The sequence below is a fragment of the Phascolarctos cinereus genome, unplaced genomic scaffold, assembly GCF_003287225.1.
Source record: "Phascolarctos cinereus isolate Bilbo 61053 unplaced genomic scaffold, phaCin_HiC Scaffold_5;HRSCAF=322, whole genome shotgun sequence".
Taxonomy (NCBI): Eukaryota; Metazoa; Chordata; class Mammalia; order Diprotodontia; family Phascolarctidae; genus Phascolarctos; species Phascolarctos cinereus.
In genome coordinates, this window is record NW_027555958.1 from 380306056 (window position 1) to 380323999 (window position 17944).

The 17944-nt window shown below is 41.3% G+C and overlaps 1 long non-coding RNA gene across 1 annotated transcript in view; it reads right to left on the minus strand.

The window, feature by feature from the left end:
* The window catches only part of LOC110219674 (uncharacterized), a 29023-nt gene extending 18570 nt beyond the window's left edge, over positions 1 to 10453 (minus strand). The window contains exon 1 of the long non-coding RNA XR_002327723.2: positions 10271 to 10453. This is a non-coding gene — a long non-coding RNA (uncharacterized LOC110219674). The remainder of the gene's footprint in view (positions 1 to 10270) is intronic.
* Positions 10454 to 17944: the final 7491 nt, after the last annotated feature.

Below are 17944 nucleotides of genomic sequence, written 5' to 3' on the forward strand. Positions count from 1 at the left end.
TGGTGGCTCAATGCTAAAGATTTGGGGTACTGTGGAATGACTAAGCAAGGCCCTACTGGTCTCTTGATCCCATGGCAAGAGATGTCTGCATCAAGAAGATTGGTCACTGAGCCAGGAAGAACTACTCACCCACTCAGTAGGTTTTAAAAAGGGAAATAGCTTCTTTCCTAGAATGTATGTATAGCTCTCTCCCTGGGTGTCCTGTGAAGTGATTTGGGAGAGACCACTCTTCCTTCACGCTGATTATATGGTGGTTTATAGCAGTAGCATCAAGCTCAAATATAAATGAATCCTTGTGGGCAGCACATAAACTTCGAAAATCACAAATAAACACTGTCTGTGTTATATTGTATTTTTATTTATATTTTTGTTAAACATCTCCAAATTAAAATTTAATTTGGTTCAAGCCAAGCTTAGGAGCTTTACTGAGCCTAGAGTTCGGCACCTCTGACTCATAGCCCTTGGCAACTTTATAAAGCATATATAAGTTTGCCTAAACTTGACACTACATCTCCAGCCTCCAGCAATTATTGAAGCCTTTCTTAAATAAGATGACCATTGGCAGGAGGATGAGACCACCTACTTGCCTGCATGCTGGAAGACATGGGTGTGGAAGGAATTGTTTGAACAGTGCAGAACTGAAGATTGAATGTATGATGTACATTCAACTGTCCCACAACATGCTTTCTTAAAATATGTTTTAATATTTTAAATATAGAATATTTAAGAGAATATAATAGTTACTAGCTACTGCTTTATGTTTATGGGGTTTTGTTGTTGTTTGTAAATAAATGCTTGAGATCCCTTTGTGTTTAAAATTTCTTTATTTTTTTTGTGGAGAAATAAATTGCTTTGAATTTCTGTCCTAAAATTGACTTACACTGTACATGAAATACTTCTAATAGTCTCTTTTTTGTGGAGACCCTAGACATGAGAGAAACAGAAATTTTTAACATTCTCTCCCGGCTCCAGGATTAGGTCATAAAAAGGCAAAGAGTTCAAGAAAAAGAACCTGACCTCTGCATTTAGGGGACCATTTTCCTGCAGAACTGAATCTAGTTGTTGTTAAATCATCTAACATATAGTGCTTTAAGATTTGCAAAAGAATTTATGTATATTATGCCACTGGATCATCATGACAACACTAAGAGGTAAATATTATTAGAGATGAAAAAACTAAGGGTCAGAGAAGTCAAGTGATTTGTCCAGGGTCACCCAATGGGTTATTGAGGGTAGAATCAAACTCAGGCTTTCCTGACTTCAAGTCTGACATTATATACATGTTGCCAAACTGCCCTTTGGACCTAGATTCCAGACTCATCTTTACAGAACCATATAACTCAGGCTGGCTATCAATAAATAAATAAATAAAATTAAAAAAGAAAGAAAGAAAGAAAGAAAGAAAGAAAGAAAGAAAGAAAGAAAGAAAGAAAGAAAGAAAGAAAGAAGGAAGGAAAGAAAGAAAGAAAGAAAGAAAGAAAGAAAGAAAGAAAGAAAGAAAGAAAGAAAGAAAGAAAGAAAGAAAGAAAGAAAGAAAGAAAGAGGGGGAAAAGGTTTCAAATACTCCTAAGCTTCTCCCCAAATGGAGGCATTTGGAAATGTATTTAGAATACCAATTGGAGGATGAGGGGCTGTGATCAGAAGATGAGGTGGGGTGATCTAAAAGGAGATTGCTCCACAGGTCAACCTCCCAGCAATCTGAGGACAGTAACAGTTTCCTTGAGCCTAATATAGTAGGCCTTTAATCAATGTTTGGTGAATTGAAAGCTGATGAAAGCTGGATTTAGCCCAAGGACAGGGAAATGGGGCATTAAGAGAGACAGGGAGTTTCATCTGGATTGTCAGCCTCCATAAATGATTTAGACCTCATACTTCCCACATGATGAGAACTCCCTGGTAGCTTCACCTTTACAGCCAACTTCTCTGTCTTGTGCCATCCAGTAGCCCCACCCAGGATGACTCTCAGTATTATACTGGCCCTTATCAGTAGTGAGTCATGAATCAAGAAATGATGGGGAAAGGGGACTGTAGAAACTTCTGTTCCTGAACAAATGGGCATCTCCACAGCCCTGAGGCTGACTGAGTTGGTCCGTGTGCTAGTTGCTATGGTAAATCAAAGACTACAGCATCACGACTAATTTCCTTACTTCGCTGTACTTCTATTGCCTGGAACTCTGTGTCTACTACTGCCCCTTGGTTAATTGTGACTTTAGGGAAATCATTTGCCCTCTCTGAGCCTGTGTTGATTTTCTCACCTGAAGGGGGTCCACAATTCTTTCTACAGCACCATCTCCAGCTTTGTTTTCCCCTCCTTTGCAAAGACTATAACAGGGGTGGTGAACCTATGGCCTCGAGGCCACAGGTGGCCCTCTAGGTCCTCAAGTGCATCCCTTTGACTGAATCCAAATTTCGCAGAATAAATCCCCTTAATAAAAGCCTGTGTTCTGTAAAACTTGGACTCAGTCAAAAGGCTGCACCCAAGGACCTAGAAGGCCACATGTGGCCTCAAGGCTTCAGGTTCCCTATTCCTGGGCTATGATAATTGATCACCCTCTCCAACCCACCTCTAGCTTTCCTAATCTTGGCTTCCATCTAACCCAATTCAATAAATATCTATTAAGATCCTACTATGTGTCAGACATAGTACCAAGTGCTAGGGATACAATTAATAATCAATCAATCCAGGACCTGAGTTCTAATCTGTCCTCAGTCACTTACTAGCTGTGTGACCCTGGGCAAGTCACTTAACCCTGATCACCTCTAAAAAGAAAAAATAATCAATCGATATTTGTTAAGTGCCTACTGCATGCCAAGCACTGTGCTAATATTAATAATAATAATAATAATAATAATAATAATAATAATAATAATAAAAGACAGTCCCTCTTCTCAAGGAGCTTACAATCTAAACCCATCGGATTCTCTTCTGGTAAGCTGCTGCTGGTGTTTATCCTCTCCCAGGTCCCCAAGCACTGAGCTCCCTTTCCTCTCTAACCCATGCCAGGAAAATACTTCAATGGCATTTTTCTTGTCAAGTCCATTGGAGAAACTAAATAGTTGCTTTTGACTTTCAGGTCTCTTGCAGTGGATGGAATGACTCCCAAACATCTCCAGGGAGAGAGATATGATCCTAAAGATGAAAGGGTAGGATTCAAATGGCAGCTATGATGAGGAGATCAAAGGAGAGGGAAGGGAAGGGACTGGGAAGAGTGGAAAGGAGGGTGAGTCAGGACAAGTCTGAAGAAACAGAGAAGACCTGGTTCATTCATCCGTTCAATAACCATGTATTAAGCAGACTCAGCATTTTAGTCACAGCTCTGTCACTAGCTATATGACCAGGGCCAAGCTCACCACACCTCTGATCCTCAGTTTCCTCATCTATTAAAATTAGGGAGCTGTATTCCATCCCTTTGGGCAGCTAAGTGGCACAGGGGATAGAGTGTGGGCCCTGGAGTCAGGAAGACTCACCCACCTGAGTCCAAATCTGGCCTCAGACACATACTAGCTGTGTGACCCTGGACAAGTCATTTAACCCTGTTTGCCTCAGTTTCCTCATCTGTAAAATGAGCTGGAGAAAGAAATGGCAAACCACCCCAGTATCTTTGCCAAGAAAACCCCAAGTGGGATCATGAAGAGTCAGACATGACTGAAAAACAACTCAACAACAACAATTAGACCCCTGATGAAGTTGCTTCCAAGTCTTAAGATTCTAGGCTTTTATGAGATGGAAAAGAAAGGAGGACCTGAAAAGAGAGAAAAGGGAAGGGTGAAAAGAAGTCAGGAAAGTGGATGTAGAGCTAAGAAAGGAAGACACAGCAGGCTGAATGGAATATATCCATTAAATCATTCATAAAGTTTAGGCAACCAGGTCTGCACCTGGTCTACCCCCAACCTAAAGGCAGCATTAAACAACAAAGACCACCAAAAATAAGGCAGGAAAGGGAGCAAATCTCAAATGAGAACAAAAATTTTCTTTCATATGGCAAGTAGCTCTTTCCTCTATTTGAGCTAGAGAGGAAAGAGAGTGAATCTATGCACATAGACTAGAGGACAGGGGATGAGGTCTGGCCTGAGCAACAGTGCAGATTTGGGACGTGGTAAACTGATCATCTGAGGGGAATAGTTTACAGTATCCAAGATCCAAATGGCAGAAACATAAGATTTGAGGAGCACCACCTAAAAATGGGATTATTATAGCAAATTAGCTCACTAGTTACAGCTACTTAAAGAGGCATAGCCAAAGAATTTGCTTAATGAATCCATGTCAACATGAAGGGAAGTTTCTAGCAATATACCATAGGAGGGGGCAGCTAGGTGGTGCAGTGGATAGAGCACCAGCCCTGGAGTCAGGAGGACCTGAGTTCAAATTCGGGATCAGACACTTGACACTCACTAGCTGTGTGAATCTGGCTAAGTCACTTAACCCCAATTGCCTCACCAAAAAAAGTAAAATAGGCCATAGGACTTTGTCCTTGTCCCTGTCCCATTCAACATTTTGAGCGATGGCTTGGATAGACATAGAAAAGGTTTGCTTATAAGTTCTGTGGATGACATAGACATGGGAGTCATAAATAGTACATTTGAAGCGGGAAAGCGAGGTTAGATTAACCATCTGTCAAGAGTGCTGTGGAGAGAGGGATCTCTCCTGGTAGGGTTGGATGAGATAACCGCTGAGATACTTTTCAGCTCAGAGGTTCTATGACTCTATGAAACTGTACTGTTTAGGGATATTTGCCTGGGAGGGGAGTGAGAAGGGATATTATTCAGAAATGAAGATGATATAAAAACAAAGAGATCAACACACAGTTTTAGAAGAAAGTTAAGAGCAAATACTTTTAGTGAAGGATTTAGTCTGATGAAAGGCTTCACGCAATAACTTGCATAGAGTAGATTAATGAAAGTTGAAGGATGATCACCATTAATTTTTAACTTTTATAAAGTTTTGAGCAGTCATTTAAAGACAGCCATTGAAAAAAAAAAGCCCAAACTAATTTTAGTTGTAAACCTTTAAAGGCCAGATCCATTGTGCAAGGAAGAGAGCTATCTTCTGGATAGAGCAAAAAGAAAAAAGGGAAAGTCTGCCACTTCATCCAACTATTTAGAGAATAATACTGTAACAAAAGTGGCTGTATAAATAAATGAAAAGTGGGAGAGTAAAACTGGGCAGTGAACAAGTTAGAAGATTTTGTTAGACCCTGGGGGAAGTCCAGAGTTGAAAAGCAGACTGCTGGCTTGGAAGGAGTGGACACCCACAGCCACGCTACTGTTGCCCGCAGCTGCCTGCTTCTTTTAGCATATTTGCAAATTCTTGGGCTCAGTTAAGAGAGTCAATGAGTTTCTTTGGGGCTGCTGATGACTTGGGTGACTTGGGTGAAGTTAGGCCTGTAGATGCATTTGTGAGAGAGCTTGGTACTGACTATTTGAAGGAGTATAGTGGAACCTGAGGCCAAGGGTGTGTGGAGCAGACAGTGAAGGGCTGATGAGTCAATAACTTAGCGAGGAAGAGCCCTTGGATACAACAAGGGTGTGGCTGGTGGGAAACATCAAAGGGATTTGAGAGGTCCTAGGTTAAGGAGCCTGCACCTAAATATTCGGGGAATGGATCCAGAAGCAGGAGAGCTCCTTCTGTTACACCCAGCTAGAGAGACTGGATCCAGACTCCTAGTGCCCTTCCAGATGGGGGACAATGTAGTTAGCCATTAGCCAGATTTTGTCTGGCATCACTTTGCCTAATTACCATTTTATGAATCCTCCATGTATGTTACTTCCAAAGTCTCGGCCTCTCTATCTGGCTCTTTGTTGTCGTGTCTGTCTATTGCTGCATCTCTCTCTCTGTCTGTTTGTCCTCTTCCTCCCTCCCCTCCCTTCCCCTTCCTCTCTCTGTCTCTTTCTCCTCTCTCTCTCTCTGTCTCTCTCTGTCTCTCTCTGTCTCTCTCTGTCTCTGTCTCTCTCCTCTCTCTCTCTTCTCTCTCTGTCTCTCTCTGTCTTTCTCTCCAAGTATTAGAAAGGAGAAAATGGGATGTTTGCAGCAGTAAGACAGTAGTAATTGACATTTGAAAGAATCTCTTGAAGATTAATTCCATAAGGAGTTCAATGGTAGAAACTGAGCAAAATGGCAAAAATGAATAAAAGTAAATAAATTTGCCCCTCTGATGACAGTATCTTCCCTTTCTAGCTCTTCCACATTACACCTTCTGTCTTCTCCCCTTGGTGCCTTTTCGCTCTTAACCCAAATTCCTGGAATGCCCTCCCTGCTGGCCTTGACTTACTGGCTTTCCTGGCCTCTTTTCCCAATAGCTAGCATCTAACAGTAATAGGCAGCTAGATGGTCTATTGGATATAATGCTATGCCAGAGTCAAGAATATTTGAGTTTGAATCCTGTGTCAGACACTTACTAGCCATGGGGCCCTAGGCAAGTCATTTAACCTCTTTTTGCCTCAGATTCCTCATCTGTAAAATGGGTAACAAAGAACTAGTATTTATTAAGCACCTACCACGCGCAAGCACTGTGCTAAGCACTTTATAAATACTGTCTTGTTTGAGCTAATATATGATATAATAGCTAGGTGGTACAGTGGATAAGACATTGGGCCCAGAGTCAGGAAGACTTGAGTTCAAATCTGCCCTCAGACAGTTATTAGCTGTGTGACCCTGGGCAAGTCACTTAGTCACTGTCCACATCAGTTTCTTCAGTTGTAAAATGGGGATCATTATTATGATCGCTACTCACAGGGTTGTAGTGAGGATCAAATGAGAAAATATTTATGAGGCACCTTGCACAGTGCCTGGTATGTACTAGACACTTAATAAATGTTTATTCTCTTTCCATACCCCACCACCCCCATAATAGCACCTCCCTCCCAGGAGTGTTGTGAGGATAGAATGAGATATTATTTATAAAGCACTTTGCAAACATTAAAGCACCATATAAATGCTAGCTATTATCATTACGGCCTATATACATTTAGGTTGTCTCTTTTCTTCTCTGGGCCTCAGTTTCCTCATCTGTAAAATCAGAGGGTTAGACTTGATGACCTCTATGGCCCCTTCCAGCTCTACATATATCATCTTAAGTCCCTTCCCTACCTGTTATACTACCAGGTATACTAGCTCTATCCTAAAATATTGTATTGGCTTCCAACTGGTCTTTCTGCCTCCAATTTCTTCCTCTTCTAATTCATCCTTTACTTTGCTGCCAAAATAATCTTACTAATTCACAAATCTATGCCAAGTTGCTTTACTCAAAAACTTTCCATAGATCCTCATTGCCTAACAGGATAAAATGTAAACTCCTTATCCTACAGGTATTCAAGGTCCTTCATAATGTGGTTCTAACAGACGACCTCATTCCAAACAATTCTGCCCCACACACTGTGTTTCAACCAAACTGGGCTAGTAACCATTCTCCCATCTCATTCTGTAGTCTCCTACCTCTATGCATTTGTACATGGCATTCCTTGTTCCTGGAATGGACTCCTTCCCCACATTTTAGACTATTGAAATCCTTTCTTTGACCTTATTCAAAGGCACCCAATCCATGAAACTTTCCTTGATAACAATAATGATAATGATAGTAGTAATAGCTAGCATTTATATAGTCCTTTAAGGGGGCAGCTAGGTGGCGCAGTGGATACAGCACTGGTCCTGAAGTCAGGAGGACCTGAGTTCAAATCCAGCTTCAGACCAAACACTTGACACGTACTAGCTGTGTGACCCTGGGCAAGTCACTTAACCCCAATTGCCTAAAAAACCAAAAAAAAATATATATATATATATACATACATATATATATATATAGAGAGAGAGAGTCCTTTAAGGTTTGCAAAGGACTTTACAAATCCCATCTCACTTGATCCAACAATTCTGGGAGGTAGATGCTATTATTATTGAGGCTAAGATAGGTTAAAAGGCTTGCTTTGATCCCCAACTAGAAGAACCTGACAATGGAGTGAGTCCTGACTCTGGGGTCCAAATATCTGGGTTGGAATTCTTGCTCTGTTACTATCTGTGGACCTTTAGGACAATCTCCCCATAGAAGGTGGTGATTGTTTTGTTTTGTTTTTCCTTTTTTTTCTGCCTTTCTAATCCCAGAATTTAACATAAAGCCTGACACATAATAGGGTCTTGATAAATGCTATTAGTTGATCGATATCATTTAATCTTCCTGTGCCTTAAGTTTTCCCATCAGTAAAATGAAGAGATTGGACTTAGCTGGTTTCTAAGGTCCCTTCTAAGCCTTCTTCTATCTATGGTCCTTTGATCCCCAAGTCTCTGATGTCATAGTTTTACCTCTCTTGGAATCTTTCTGATCACAAGGCCAACAATCTCTCCCTAGCTGAGCTGAGATTATATCACACTTCCAGGTCAAAGAGCTCCCAATTCTTAAGTGTCTTAACACCTAAAGGAATCTTTATAGGACTTACCCATTATTGTTTTATTGCTGACTTTGATAAATACTTGCTGATATCTGTGATTGTCTTTTGTGCGAAATGAGGGTTTAAGGGCAGTAGTGCCAGGGCCTAGGGTTGTTAAGACTCACTCATCTTCCTGAGTTCAAATCTGGCTTCAGACACTAGCTGTAGGACACTAGACAAGTCATTTAACCCTGTTTGCCTCAGTTTCCTCATCTGTAAAATGAACTGGAGAAGGAAATGGCAAACTACTCGGGTATCTTTGCCAAGAAAATCCCAAAAGGGGTCATAAGGAGTGGATGCCACTGAACAAATAACAAAATAAGTGTTTAGTAGGAAGAAAGCTGAATTGTCCAAGATTGAGGTAATTTACTTTCCAGATCTGGGTGGTCCCCCTTCTCCCTCCCCCAACAACCAGGGAAAGTGGCTTTTATCTTGAACTCCCAAAAGAATAATATCCCTCTACCACAAATACCTGGTGTGTGATTTAATAGATGTTTTCCAAAGCCCAATAATACCTTTCTTTTTTTTTTCATTGGTATAGAGACATTTATTTTGTTTTAATATAAATTTATTTATTTTTAGTTTTCAACATTCCCTTCCACAAGTTTTTGAGTTCCAAATTTTTACCCCATCTCCCCCTCCCCCACCCCAAGATGTCGTGCATTCTGAATATCCCTTCCCCTACTCTGTCCTCTCTTCTATCTCTCTCCCCTTCTCTTATCCCCTTCCCCTTCTATTTTCCTGTAGGGCAGGATAGACTTCTGTACCCCATTTCCTATATTCAATAATACCTTTCTTGAAGATAGGAAAACAAGAGAGTGATCACTGCTCCATGACCATCCTCCTGCTCCCCACAAAGGTGGAATTCTAGTCTCCCTGACATGTGGAATAGGGCATTCCAGCTCTAACTCTCTACATGCTGCATGAGGACTGCCTGGGCTTTGTTACACAGCTCTGTGGTACTTACTACATCTATGCTCTTTCTCTCATCCTTTTCCCCCCACCCCTTTAGAACATAAACTCCTCAAAAGCAGGGATTTTCTCTTTTTGCCTTTGTATCTTTTGGTATGGTGATATTGTCTATCAGTCTATACGTATTTATTAAGTGCCTACTCTGAGCCAGATACTGAGCTTAGAGCTCAAGATAGAAAGAAAGGCCTTTGAACTGCTCACTGTCTAATGAGTTAAACTTGGCTCCAGGGCCCCATAGAGCTGAAATGGACTGAAATTGCTGTTCTCAGGCTCATTTTCTGCCAGTATGGAGAGCGTTGACCTCCTGTGAAAGGAAGCTTAGAAGTTGAGAGGTCTGAAAGAAAGTCAGGGAAGGCTACAGCGTGTCTTTCTTGTTGTTGTTCAGTCCTGTCCAACTCTTCATGACTTACTCTATTTGGGGTTTTCTTGGCAAAGATACCCGAGTGGCTTGTCATTTCCTTCTTCAGCTCATTTTACAGATGAGGAAATTGAGGCAAACAGGATTGAGTGACTTGTCCAGGGTCACACAGCTAGTAAGCATCTGAGGCCAGATTTGAACTCACAAAGTTGAATCTTCCTGACTCCAGGCCCAGCATACTATCCACCGGCCTACCTAGCTGCTCATCTCTTTATTGTCATGTAACTCCCCAGGAGTGGAGAGGTCCCTCATCAGTCTGTAATTCCCAAGCACAGGATACAGAAACCCAGACAGGACCCCAATAAACATCTGAGGCTGATTTCAAGGTTTTAATTCCCTGTCCCCTGAGAGTCTGGCCCCAGCCTTTCCCACCATTTCCTCACGATCTACCCAGATGTTGATATGTCTGAAGATGAGCCAGGCCTCGTCCTGAAAGGCAGTTACCACATTCCTCACACAGCTTACCCTGTGCCCAGTCACAGTTTTCTGAAGGTTCAGGTCAAAACGCCCATCAAATAGTGAATCTGTTATCGTGTATCAGCTGCTCTGTTTGGGCTCTCCAGAGAGTTGGTAACCCAATTCTACGTAACTTCCTGTAACTGGAAGTGCTTTTCCAGGGCTGTGCCCAATAGCACCTGCACTGGAATCACTTCAGCTGGCTCTGTCAGAATCACAATCAGATGGTTGCTAGGCCTAGGTTCCAGAATCTTGAAGTAATCCTGAGTTACCTTGTAGGGGGAGATGGTCTGAAAGAAGTTGCATGTCAGTACGAACAAATGCTTGGGGGTTATGAGGAAGGCCTTAGTAATTTTCTTGGAACTGGTCCATTAGGTCATTGTAAGAACCATCAAAGGAAAAGTAAACCCCCCCACCTGCTAGAAAAGGGAGGGGCTTATGGGAATGGGTTCTTTTTGCCCCATCAGCTTTTGGAAATGGGAGGGGAACAAATCAGGAGGCATCTTGTGGTAGAAAAGACAGAGGAATCGGGCTAGGGTGGGGACGTCCCTAGAATGATGGAGTTTGCCCCTGACACCAAAGACTGGAGAACCCCAGGACTGCCCAGGGTCTATCCTTCCAGATGGAAGTGACAAAGTGTCAGGTGCAGTCATCCTCATCATGAGGAAGTAGTCAGAGAGATTGGCAGCGAAGCTCATGAGACAGGTGTAGTCCAAGGTCCTCTTTGATTGGAAGGCCTTCAAATCAGAGGAGTTACTAAAGTTATTGGGTTCTCTCAAGGAAGGATAGGTGGCAGGGGAGGGGGGCATGAATCACTATTAGTGGAGTGAAGAGTGTCACGATCTTGGCAATGGTCTGGATGAGCCAGACAGAATTGGGATGCCAGGTGGATCAGCACGGTAACGTATCTCAGCTCAGGTTTGGAGAGAGATTTGAAAACAGACTCCAGGCTCCTTAGGAGGTAGTTTCCCTTAGGGCAATGGACTATACACAGGCCCACAGTCAGCAGCTCTGGGGAGTGAGTAAGGGATACAGTTAGCATTGTAGAGAAGTGGCATGATGGTTTGTATGACTAAGGACTGAGATCTGTCTGGGACCATTTTCTCTCCTCTTTTCCTCTACTTTTATTCCTATTATTATTTTATGACTAAGGATAGACTGTTAATCAACAAATAAGCATTTATTAAGTTCTCATTGTGTGCCATGCCTCTCAAATACAATTCCCACCCTCAGGGAGCTCACATTCTACAGGGGAAGCAATATGAGCAGAAACAGGTACATACAGATGGTCTCAGGGTCTCATGGTCTCATGCCTGATGGCCCCCCTGAGGAAGAACTTTCTATTCTCTGGAGAGAAGTGCAGGAAAGAAGTAGGCCCAGGTTTGATTGCTTGTCCTTGCTGGGCCCTATCCATCTTCCATGGAGTCTAAACTTGGTGGGGAGGAAGGGGGCCTGGGAAGAGTACTAACCGGTCTGTCATAGTCACCAGAAAATGGTCTTTGATAAGCTTTGGAGCTGCTGGGCTGAGGAATAAATTGTAGGAATCCTGAGATAGCCAAGGCCATGATGAATTGAGGAAATCGTCACTTGACAACCAAGGTGGGTGTGTTTCCCTGTAGAAAAAAGTGAACGCAGCTTGAAATTTAAATGTATGACTTGAAAGAATTCTGTTTCCAAATAAGTTCGGGGCTGCTTCCCTTCTAGAGTGCTCCATTCCACTGCGAGCACTGACTGTTCATTCCACGTGTCTTCTGTTTCCTCCACCTGGAAGGGCCTAGACAGAACATAGACTTTGTTCTGGCCTATGGAAGGAAGAAGGTCACTGAGATGTTTGCTCTCATGCTTTGTAAAAGTTGCAGATTCAACTTTGAGGTTTTTACCCCTTCAAAGAACTAACCTTTAAATTAGTAACCTGCCACAAGGTGCTTTGGTCAGTTTATCAATCAAAAAAACATTTAAGTGACTGTTAGGCTCCAGGTGTGCTGGATACAGAGACTGGGGATCCAGGTACTGGAGATACACAAACAAAAATGAAAGAATCCCTGCCCTCATGGACCTTTCAATCTTTTTTTTTTTGTGGGGGGAGAGGGCTGGGGATATACATATGCATAAAAATAATATATGAACCAAACCAATATAAGGAAGAGAAGATGCCCTAGCAGCTGGAAGGAATGGGAATCAGAGAAGTTCTGGAGACAGCACTTCAATTAAGCATTAAAGGAAACTAAAGATTTTAAGAAGCAGTGATGAGAAGGAATGTTATTTCAGGCGGGGGGGGGGGGGGGGGGGGGGGGGGGTGGTGGTGTGTGACAGCTTGTTAAAGTGATAGAGACAGATGCCAGTGTTGTAAGTGAGGAATTGCAAACAGGTTAGTTTGACTGAATTATGGGGTATGTGAAGGTGTGGCAATGTCTGATAAACCTGGAAAGGTGGTCTGGAACCAGTGTGGGAAAGGTTTCCAATACCAAACAAAGGAGCTTGTATTATATCCTAGAGCAGCAGCTCTCAAAGTGTGGTTCAGGGACTCCTGTAGGTCCCAAAAACTCTTTCAGGGGGTCTTTGAGGTGAAAATTTTTCATAATACTGATGTTTTAATTTCTAATGCAGTAAATATTGAAAACACAATTCATATGAAAAAAAGCTCTTTGAGGGATCCTCAATAATTGTTAAGGGTGTTAGAGGGCCCTGAGACCAAAATGTTTGAGATCTGTTATCCTAGATGTAAGTGGGGAGCAGGGAAGAGGGAGTGACATTGTCAGTCAGATGCCTGTTTCTCAACTGGGCCCTTGCTAAAGTGAAGCAACCCTTTCACACCTCCTTCATTGAGTCACTATCCCACTCACCAAAGTGGCTTTTCCAAACTTTTTCAATCCTCCTCAAACCTCCTACAGCTTCCTCTCCTCAACTGAGAATCTTACCTCATATTTCATTTAAAAAATTAAGGCCATTTTCCAAGAGCTCACTCTTCTTTCCCTCCCCTCCCCATCTCACATCACCCATGTGCCTTCTGCCACTATGTCTTCCTTCACTTCTGTATCACATGAAAAAGAAGTCCTTCTCTTTACCCCAGCAAAGCCCTCTACCTGTACAAGTGATCCTATTCCATCCTGTTTTCTCCAATGGACTGCCCCCTTTATCATCTCCATTCTTTCCTTAGTCTTCAATGTCTCCCTGACTATTAGATGCTTCCTTGTTGTCTTATGAATATGTCCATGTCTCCTAAAAAAAAAAACCTCACTTAATCCATCCAGCCCCACTAGATATTACCCCATGTCTTTCCTCTGTTTTGTGGCTAAACTCCTTGAGAAAGTTGCCTGTAACTGGTGCCTCCCCTTCCTTTTCTCTTCCTCTTCTTAGCTCTTTGCAGGCTGGCTTCCAACTTCATCCTTCAACTGAAATGACTCTCTCCAGACTGCCAAATCTAGCAGCTTTTTCCTCAGTCCTCATTCTTCTTGACCTCTCTGCAGCTTTTGACACCATCACTCTCTTCTCCTTCATACACTCTTCTCACGCAAGACAAGCCGAACCTGATCATCCTTCTACCTATCTGACCACTCCTTCTCAGTCTCCTTTGCTGTATCTTCATCTGAGTCATGTCCACTAATGTTGGGTGTCCACATGCCTCTGTCCTAGGGCCTTTTCTCTTTTCTCTCTAGACTCTTTCACTTGGTGATCTCATTAGCTCTCACAGTCTCAATTATCATCTCCATACTGATAATTCTCAGATCAACTTATCTCCAGATATATTTTTTCAGCATTTCTAATTGCCTATTGGGCATCTCAAATTAAATGTCCCCAAAATATCTTGAACTCAATCAGTTCAAAATTTAAGGCAGTATCTTTCTCCCCCAAACTCTTCCCCCTTCTGAGCTGCCCATTACTATTGATAGCACACCCAATGTCCCAGCACTTAGGCTCACAATTTAGGTGACTATTTGGCTTCTTACCACCTCACCCCTCCATATCCAACCTGTTTCTAAGTCCTGTCAATTTTACCTTCGTGACATTTTTGGTAAATGTCTCCTTCTCTCTTCTAATAATACTGTCACCACCCTATTGTAGGTCCTCTTCACTGCACATTTGGACTACTGCAATGGCCTCCTGGTTGGTCGGCCTGCTCAAGTTTCTCCCTACTCCAGTCCATTCTCCCTTTTGCTGTCAAATAACTATATGGAGGATGACTTGAACTGGGAAGATCCTGAAGGCAAGAAGACCAATTAGGAGGTCAGTTTGAAAGAACAGGGAAAAGGTGATAAAGGCCAGGACTAGGGTGGTGACTATATAAGCAGAGAGAAGGCGACAAGTGGGAGAGGTGTCATTGACATAGAATCTACTGATCTGGTGACTGACTAGACATGAATGATGAAGGACAGTGAGGAGTTTAGGATGTGCCCCTCAACCACTAAACTGCTAAAACTGGTTTAAGTGACCTGCTGCTCCAATTTTCTTTCTTTTTTCTTTTATCAAAATAATTAAAATTTATTTTCTTTAATAAAACAAAAGCTAAATGGAGGACTGTACATGTGGAATGTCATATTTCTATCAGACTCCGTTGGTCAGTTTTGCTTAACCTCTTTTGTTTTCTTTCTTTTTTTCAGTCTTCCTTGCAAAGGGTTCTCTGAGTAGAAAAGACATACTTGGAAATAAAAGTAATGAAAGAATAAAAGGTATCACCAAAAGTTTTTGAAATGATGGAACTTGAAATGACAATATTTGAAATACTTTGATATCACATATAACAAACTTTTATAGAAAACAATGAAGTAAAATTTAATATCTTACTAAAATAACTTCCATTAGCTTATTCGAATCCATCATCTTCATAATTCATCTGTTATTAATTTAGATAGAAAGTCCATTGCTATAAATTGAGGCATTTGGGATACCGGTTGAATTGGTATAAAATGAGTTTAGGGAGTAGTTTCTCATCTGCTTCTATCTTTTCTTTAGCTGGTATACTTACTGCTTGGGAGGAATCAGAAGAAAGGTTTTAATTCGCCTTTCTACCTTTCCTGTTTTGCTTTCTTTCTTTGCCTACTCAAATGGAGTCAGACAGAGATTATAATCACTAATATCTTCTGTGCCCTGCCTAAACTATAGGGTTGTTGTAAAGATTACATGTGGTAAAATAAAGGAAGGAGCTTTGGAAGCTGGCCTATAAAACTATCAGAGCCTCTCCAGACCTGGAGGTGAATTTAGTACATTCCTTACTCCTCACTGCTACTTTTGGACCCTTGTTCATAACCATCATTCAACAACCTCTTGGAAGTTCATTCCATCCACCCCTAGCACCTTATATCCTTGTTGCTACATCTCTCAACTTCCAGAACACTGCCATATTTTTCTCCATGGCTGTGGCACCTGTGCCACCACCTTCCTTTTTCATTCCTTTATGTGGTATGAACTTTACACCTCAATATCCGGGTCAATACCAGGGTCCTTTCCAACACCCTATTCCCACAATTCCTTGAGTTACTCAAATCTTATGACTCATTGGCATTCTACTTAGCCACCCACTTCAACAGTTCCACCTCAAACTTCACATCACATGAAACCTCTTCATCTCTAAGATGTTGAACTCTGAAATTCTCTTCTTGACCCATAGTTCTTCGGCCTTCTACCTCTGTCCCGTGCTCATACTTCCCACATTAATTCTTTGCACTCATCGTGACCTTTGGGAATCTCAATTTTTTAGTTTACCTTCCCAACAACCTTTTTCGACCTCACTTCCTTTCCTATCCAGTCTTGACTTTACGGGCATCTATTCTGGTAATGTCCTCTTCTACACCCTTGAATTCCTCATTCCATTGACCTTCCCTCGTTCATGCCCTACTAATACCCAGTTATGTGAAACTCATGCCATCTGCCTCAATTCCTACTCTTGAATGATCAGAGAAAGCAACTGAAGATAATTTAAATATTTTTTTTAATCAGTGACTTAGATGAAGCAATAGAAGGTCAGCTTGTCATGTTTGTAGATAACGGGGAATTGAAAGAAATATCTAATACAAAATATTGAATAACAGAGTCAGGCTCCAAAAAGATGACAGTCTAGAAAAGGATTTCTTAATCTGAGGTCCTATTTCAAAAAAATACATTTTGATAGCTGTATTTCAATATAATTGGTTTCCTTTGTAATCCTATACATTTTGTTTTATGCCTTTAAAAACATGTACACACTTACATATTTCTATGTATATATATGAATAAATGTATGTATGCATATATTGCAACATCACATATACGTACATACCATACATATATACACATATAATTTGGATGCTGCGAGCTTTCTTCTCTTTTTTCAGGTCCCAAAATCTTCCCAGTTTAATAGCAGATTGCCTTAAATTATATACCTCACAGACAAGATTGAGGTCATTCAACACAAATTTTCCGTATTCAATTCCACAAATGTTTGCTAAATTCCTATTATGTGAAAAATGTTGTACTATATGTGGGGAACAAAAAAAAAACTCTACTTGGTGCCTTTTTCTTTGGAAAGATCAGAAGACTGGAGACTAGATTGAAAGGGATATGATGTGAGTGAGAAGAGAGGAAGCAGAGGCAATAAGTAAAGACATATTTTTCTATGTCTTCTATTTTTCCATATTTTTCTATTTTTCTAAGTCTGGCTGTGAAAGGGAGGATAGAACCATCTAAATCTAATAGATGTAGAGCTAGAAAGGAACTCACTGGTCGTTGAGTCCAGCCTCATTATTTTACAGATAAGGAAACTGAATCATACAGAAGTTAAATGATTTGCCTGGGGTCACGTAGTAAGTATTTGAGTTGGGATTTGAACCCAAGTCTTCCTAAAACCAAGTCTAGTGCCCTATGTTAGTTCAAGTCAAGTTTTTCTTAAGCATTTATTAAGCATCTATTATGTGCAAGGTGCTATGCTAAGCATTGGGGATACAAAGAAAGGCAAAAAATAGTCCCTGTTCTCAAGGATCTCATGGTCTAATAATAATCTCATCATACTAAATTAATTCTCTCAGTAGATATAGGATTATAGCTTGAGGGGATGATAGGGTCAAGTGAAGGTTTTTTAAAAATGAGGGGCATGTGCCCCCCTCTCCTTCTTTAGTGGACTATGAGCAAACAACACTTCCTATATCAGACTCTTTGACATGTTGGTTTTTCTAAACTTTTTATTTCTCTTTTTATTCTTTTTTTTTTTTAGGCAGTTGGGGTTAAGTGAATTGCCCAGGGTCACACAGACAGTAAGTATCAAGTGTTTGGTCTGAGACCGGAACTGAACTCGGGTCCTTTTGACTTCAGGGCTGGTGCTCTATTTACTACACCACCTAGCTGCCCCGTTTTTGTTCTTTGTTAAAAGAGTTTTATTCTTTGTTATAAACTCTGGTGAGGGGGAAGGATATAATGGGAAATATAGGTGATGTAAAAACAAAATATATTAGTACAAATTTAAGTCTAAAAAAATGAATGGAGGAGGGGCAGCTAGGTGGTGCAGTGGGTAGAGCACTGGCCTTGAAGTCAGGAGGACCTGAGTTCAAATCCAGCCTCAGACCACACACTTGGCACTTACTAGCTATGTGGCCTTGGGCAAGTCACTCAACCCCAATTGCCTTAAAAAAAAAAAAAGAAAAAAGAATGGGTGAGCTCTGTGCCTGTTTGTAGGCAACAGGGAAGGAGCCATTAGATAGGAAGACATTGAAGAAT